A 7,453-nucleotide genomic window follows, 5' to 3' on the forward strand; every position below is an offset into this window, starting at 1 on the left:
CAAGACTGATTATACTCAGTGTCTGGCTCCCTCCCTCCGCCCCCCTGCCAACCTGTGGTTAACTTAGAATTAAACTGCTTATAGGAAAGCCCTTCCAGTGCTCAAATTCTCTGGTGATGCATGTGGACTGGGTTGGGGAGGACAGTCATTGGTTCACCTTCTGGGGACTTGGTCAGACAGAGGCTCTGACAGTCCACACAGTGCTCCTGGGTGCAAGGGCCTGTTAGACGGGGCCCCGAAGGGGTTTGGGGGCATGCCCAGAAGCCTGACAACCCCTTTCCTATCCAGAGTTCCCGAAGCATCAGGTTCTTTCCTTCCCTTTGCTTTGGGTGATGGTGGGTGTGGCAGTGGGGGTGGAAGGTGGGGTAACTTTCGTAGGAGGAAGAGTTGCTGGCTGGTCCCACGAGAGTGGGTGTGCAGGGAAGCTCCACTGAAAAAGGACATTGTAGTAATGGGATGTGTGACGCTGGAAAGCGGTCTCGGGCCCTGGAGAGTTCACCCAGACACCGTGATTCTTAACTCTGGATGCCTACAAAATACCCCAGGGGAGTTTTGTAAAGAAAATCCCAAGAGCCAGCCTCCATCTATGAGATTCTGATTCTCTTGGCCCATGGGAGCGGCTGTGTGGATCCTTGGAATTTTAACTGTGCCCTCAGGTGACTGTGAACCGGTGCTCCCCAGGCTGGTGACCACCCCCAACCCCTGGGAATTCCCACACCTTCGGCCGGAGCTGTTCTGTGCTCCTTTCTAATTCTGGGAGTCCACATGCCTGGAATGTGTATGTAGTCGGGTGCACTTGCTTCTATCCGCGCCCCTTGCAATCCACTCTGGGACGCAGCGGCCAGAGAGATGCTTTTTAAACCTAAGTCAGATCCCATTCCTTCCCCACTTCAGCATCGTCAGTGTGTCACATTTAAATCCCAACACCTCACCCTGGCCAACAGGGCCCTGCCGTTTCCCCTCACTCTCGTCCTTCCTGGCCCTAGACCCTTTCTGTTTCCAAAAGCACCAAGCTGCGCCCCTCCCCCGCCCGACCCCCGCCCGACCCCCGCCCCTGGGGCTTTGCACAGGCCAAGCTTGTGCTTCGGTCTGGGGTGCTCCGCCCCGGGCTGGCTTGTGGCTGGCTGCTCCCCATCCTCTGTGCCTCAAAGCCCCTCTTTCCAGAGAAGCCTCCCCTGCTTGGTCCCTGCGGCCCTCCTTCTCCACACCCCTGCCTTCCTATCCCAACACAGGGAATACTCTCCAGCTAGAGAGTAAGATCTATGAGAAATGGGAACTTGTCTAACTGGTTTACCACGTGCCTGGCACCGATGGGTTCCCGATAACTATTTGTTGAACAAATGAGTGAATATGTACACGGAATATGTTTACACATTAAAATAATGTGTTTTTATGCACATGTTACCTGTACATAATGTGATCTGAGGTCTGGAGTGGAAATGAACGGAAGGTATCAGGGAAGAAGTTATCAAAGGAGAAGGGAAAGAAACATTTATTGAGCACTGACTTGGTGCCAGGCGCTGTTCTAGGGCTTTTCATTCCTTTGATCCTCATAACAAAATTCCAAGGATCCACAGTCATCCTGGACCAACGGCATCAGAATCTTGGAGACGGGGGCCAGCATTATTGTCCCCATTGCACAGATACAGAAACCGAGACCTAGAGAAGGAAAACTACTCCAAGTTAAACTATGAACAAGTGTCAGAGCGGTTTATTAAACCCAAGTTTATTGGACTCCAAGGCGGTCTTATTCATTGCACCAATCTTGAAGGAGAAATTAACTTAATCATTACCTCTCTTTACTAACAGGGAATAAAAAAGCCTTTGGTGACTGTGGACCCAGATAGCAATGGCTAATCGGTGACTGGAGCTAATTTAGCAGAAGGAGCAAAATAGGTAAAGAAAGGAAAGAGAATTTATTAATAGTCTTGCCACTAGATCAATTTAAAATCGACCTTGTTTCTTAATTGTATTTGTGATCAGCTAAGAATTTGCACTCCTTCCCTTTTGTTAAAAAAAAAAAAATTATAGTTTGCTTGACTTAAGTTCTCGGAACTTACTACTTATGAGTAAGATTTCCTGGGTCATCAGAATGTCCTGAGGGTACTAATAACCTTTCTGAACATCAAAATGCATAACCCAGAGGGATATTTGGCCTAATGAATGATCGGTGAGCTAGTTCATTTGGGTCCTCTATCTAAAACTTCCAAAGCTAATTTCTAGCCAAAGGAGTGGAATATATCTTTAGAATGTGCTTTAAAAATATCCCCAGGGGATATGAGCACCTGGGTGGCTCAGTCGGTTGAGTATCTGACTCTTGGTTTAGGCTCAGGTCATGATCTCACGGTTTCATGGGTTCAAGCTCTGCACCCGGTTCTGCACTGGCAGCGTGGAGCCTGCTTGGGATTCTCTGTCTTCCTCTCTCTCTGCCCCTCCCCCACTCAGGCTTTCTCTGTCTCTCTCAAAATAAATAAATGAACTTAAAAAATATATATATATATACCCCCAGAACTTGGTTTATACCCAGATTTTTAAAAATCTTAATCTCTGGGAAACTTTTCTGCTCTGAGCCACAAAATGCCTTTTATTATTTTTAAATGTCAGAGCTGGTTCTCTCAATGAAATCTGATCAAAATACATCAAGCCATCTACCACGGTACAGAGATGACTGAGACACCCTCCTTGCCCATAAAATGCAAACAGTGGAATACCTAGCTTGCAGGGACTGTCACACAGAGGTTTAAGTTTAGTTAGAGAAGGACCATCAAGTGAGATGTAAACACAATGGAATGAATCCTGTAGCATGGGATGAGAAGTTTGCATGGTTCATTCTGGAGACTATGAGGAGCTATATTAATTAGGGCTCTTCCGTTTCAACAGGCAGGAACCAATTCTGAGTTAACCGGACAGAAAATGGGGGCAATCCGTTAGAAGGATATCGGGGAGTTTACAGAATTGAAGGAAGAACTGATCAGGCAGGAGGAGATCTCCAGAGTATGAACTCATGACTCAATTTCAAACCTCCCCTTCCTGAATCCCCACTGAAAATTCAGACGTCCAGGAGAGTCTGATTGGCATCGCTTGGGTCTTGTGCCCACCTCAGAGGATCTAGGATTGATTGTCCTCCAGAATTTTGCAGAGCAGGGAGAGGGAGATCGTTCCCAAAGGAAGAGATGCCAGCCAGACCACCACTGGATGCTCTAGTAGCCACTGGATGCTTCTAAGCAGAAATGATGTGACCCAGCAACGTGGGCACATTTATTAACCCCTATGTTTGAAAACGAGGAAAACCGCAGTTTTGAGAGATAACATGACTTTTCTCAAGAGGGAGATCTCTTTTTGAACACCAAATCCTGTTTCTCTCTCCCATGCGATTTTCCTATTCTTTAGAACCATTGGTTCGGCTCTAAAGTGTTTAAAGAAAGAGAGAGGTAGGAGAGGAGTTAGCAAGCTGTTAGAGCCACACAACGCGGAAAGAGTGAACCAGGCTGGGCCAGTGGGAACAGGAAGGAAGCAACTAGACTTGAGACACAAGGGCTCAAAGAGTAGTTTGCAAAATAGACTGAGCATTTGAACCATCGGGCACCTTGTTAAAAACACCAATTCCGAGAGTCCATTTCTGGCGTGAACCAGAACGCGCCCTGGGTGGCGACGGAGAGTAGAACACACACCCAGCCTGTGGTGGTAATCGTTTTGCAATATATAAGTATATCAAATCAACATATCGTACACCTTAAGCTTACACAATGTTATATGTCAATTATATCTCATAAAGCTGGAAGACATTTAAAAAACACACACCCATCCCCGAGATAGGTGATGATTCTGCAGGCAGCTGGACACTGGTCTGTAGACAGGCATTTGGAAATCACTGACCTATTAGACCTTTTTTTCTAAATGTCCTCTGGTCCAGTTTCTTGTCTTATCTCCCTGCTGTTGCAGTTAAGAATTATCAAGGTATAGCTTTGGAGTCGTTGCAATTTGTACTCATTACGTTTAGAATCACATATCTGCAGTATCTCTTCTGAGGTCTGAGGGATGAGAATAAGGACAAAGAGGTAGGGTGGCTCCTGGCTGTCCCCTTATTTTGTCAGTGTGTCTGGGGCTTGTGGCTTTTGACAGGAACCCTTGGGAGATGACTTTGCCAGCTTTCCCTTTGAGGGAAAGCTTTGAGGAGAGCAATCCTGGGCTCTTGCCCTCCCTTTCACTGTAGTAGGTCTCCATAACAAACACACCCAAGTCTGGTATTTCTGAACTTGTGGCTCTGTGCTGAATACATGCTGTTCCTAGATCGAGGCTCATTTTTCAGTTTCTCCTCCCCACCGTACCCTTTGGTCCTGCTGATGGGCTGATTCAGCCTTGGTGTGTGATAACCTCCCTGCAGGCTCTGGGAGTTCTCTCTGTGACACTGTGGTGCAGTTTAGACTTCCAGTAATATCTGGAGGCAAAAGGAAAGGTGGTGTTTGGGAGTGGGGCCGGGTATAGGTTGAAGAACAGGATTTTTGATCTCAAGTCGCTCCCCGTCGCCATTTTTACAGTGAGGGGACTCATCAGAACGAGTCACTAGGCTAGAGTTTCCCAAAGCTCGGTCATCTGAACACTATCCTCACGCTTTTTGCCAACTCTGTGTGCCATCTTTCTGTTATTTACTTAATATTTTTTGTAAGATCAATTGACATGTTCTGCTGGAGTATTTGCTACCACTCTAGCCTTGCCATAAGCAACGCTGTTTATGAGTCATTTTTAACAATTTAGGTTATGTCATTCACGAAATCAGGCCTGATATGTTACCTGTAAATTTTCTTCTAATACACATTAAAATAAGTACACATCTGTTAAAATTGCGTAAATGTTCACCCGTGTACTATTCAAAATCCTCCCATAGAGGGAGGCATATGTATCATTAGGAATGTATGTATCACACTGTGGGGATGTTATCCTAGAAAAGCTCATGTGTTATGAGGCATGTGGCTCCATACTCCTCAATTCATCTCAGTTTGGATGTCGACTTTGGCTCAGGTCATGATCTCGCGGTTCCTGGGTTCGGGCCCCGCATCGGGCTCTGTGTTGACAGTTCAGAGCCCGGAACCTGCTTTGGATTCTGTGTCTCCCTCTCTCTCTGCTCCTCCCCCACTCACACTCTGTCTCTCTCTCTCTCTCTCAAAAAAATTTTTTAAAAAAGAATATTTTTTGAGAAGGGTGCCTGTGTGGCTCAGCTGTTAAGCATCTGACTTCGGCACAGGTCATGATCTCATGGTTCATGAGGTCAAGTCCCACATCAGGTGAGCTCGAGTCCTGCTTTGGGTAAGCACAAGCCCTGCTTTGGGTGAGCCCCGCTTCTCTCTCTCTCTCTCCTTCTCTCTCTCTCTCTCTCTCTCTCTCTCCTCTCTTTCTCTCTCTGCTCTTTGTTCACTTGTGCCCTCTCTCAAAACAAAAAAAGAATATTTTGAGAGTCTATTTAGTGAAAAACGATGCTTTTATACCCTCTTGCTGCAGAAGTTAAGTTTTAGAGCAGGAAACAGAAGCCACTCAAGGTATTTTAAACAAGCAATATATTAATAATTTTATAATTATGAAAAGGATTGGAGGACTGAGCACCCTCTTGGAATGAATACAAGAACACCGCAGAACTGGCCTGCCAGGGGAGCTGCAACTCCTCTAGAACCAGGAGGCTACTAATAAGACAGCTTGGTTTAAGAATTCACCACCATGGCTGTAATCCAGGGATCACTTACCACCTGTTCCTCGTCTGTCACAAGTTCCACTTGGCACTTGTGGCTCTGGAAATTGAACACTGTAATGCTGCTGTAGATGTCCAAATGGCCTTGACATTTCTTGCCAGCAGAACATAGCCAAAGTATCAGGAAGGTGACCCCAGACTCTCTTCTGCCTTTTAAATCTCTCATGAGTACTTCTAATTAATGGAACTTAATTTATATCATTCAGAACCCTAGCACAAAGGAGTACGAGAAACAGAGTTGATAGCTCTCTAGCTTTTTTTTAAAAGTTTATTTATTTATTTATTTTGAGAGAGAGAGAGAGAGAGAGAGAGAGAGAAGTGAGTGGGGGAGGGGCAGAGATAGAGGGAGGGAGAGAGAGAACCCCAAGTAGGCTCCACACTGTCAGTGCAGAGTCTGACGCAGGGCCCCAACTCACGAACTGCAAGATCATGGACTTGAGCCGAAGTTAGACTCTTAACCGAATGAGCCACCAATGCGTGCCTATATATAGCTCTCTAACTTTTAAGAAGACCCAGTGAAAAAGTGGGACTGGATACTGAGAGCCAGCTAATCATATCCAATACATTGCCTGTCAGTGGCAGTTCTGCTGTGAACTAAGGAATCACTAAGCCAAGGGAAAACACAAGGTCAGTGCAAGTTCTTATATCGTCAAAGAGTTGCTCTTTTGTGAATTGGAAGTGTGTGTGTGTGTGTGTGTGTGTGTGTGTGTGTGTGTAAAGGCAGGTGTGTGTAATCTGAAGGTAGACTCGCAAACATACCAGCTAAGTCAATAGAAGTGACCTTGAGCACAAATTGACACGCCACACCCAAAACCTCAATGGCTCCTCACTGCCTGTAGAAGTGAAGTCTAGTAATAGCCTTGTGTTCTCTGCCTTTTGCAAGTTGGCCTTAACACCCAGCAGGTTCTGTGACCGCCCTTCACTCTAGGCAGAAAGGTCTGGAAATGGACAAGTTTCAGTCCTTCTCTCTGGTCTTTCCTGTCAACAGGGCCCCACCTGAAAGGCTGTTTCCTCTTCTCCACTTACTAGACCTTAATCTTCTTTCAAGGTCTAATTCTGTACTCCTTCCTCACTTCCTAAAACAGGCTTTGCTCTCTCACTCCCTGCTCCCTCTATTAGTACAAACTGCTTGCCTCATTTGGGACCTGGTTTCCACTCTCCGAATCACCCTTGCTGGTCTTCTTGTGACCTGTGACCTGCTTGAGAGGTGCTCAACCCTGTGTCCCTATTACACCTGCACTCCCATCCACAGCGCAGGAAACTGGAAGAAGGAAACCACCTTCATTCACCCTCGCTCCCACAGGAAGACAGAGACTTGGGAGGAGAGCGGTCTTGACTTAAGGACTGAATCCAGTAGATCCTTATATGTGATGACAGCAAAAACTTTAGCCAAACCATCAGCCGTGCCAAGAAAGTCTGGAGCTGAGGAAAATGGAACTTTTGTGCATATGATAAAGGAGGAACAGGTTGGCTTATGAGAGGTAGGAAGAAGTAAACCAGCGTGAGAAGGGAAGCTGGAGAGAAGAGAGGGCAAGGGGACCAAGAATCACAGAAGACCCTGAAGGAAAGAGGTGTTTAGTGCTACCAGGGGGACTCTGGGGTGCGTGTCTCAAACCTCAGTAAGGCCTGCTGCTTCCACCATAACACAATGAGTGGTTTTTTGTGCATAGGCCAGAATGGGATGGAACTCCAGGTCTGGACTGTTGTGGAACA

Source organism: Panthera pardus, unplaced genomic scaffold (genome assembly GCF_024362965.1).
Source record: "Panthera pardus isolate Hobbes unplaced genomic scaffold, ASM2436296v1 HiC_scaffold_24, whole genome shotgun sequence".
Taxonomy (NCBI): domain Eukaryota; kingdom Metazoa; phylum Chordata; class Mammalia; order Carnivora; family Felidae; genus Panthera; species Panthera pardus.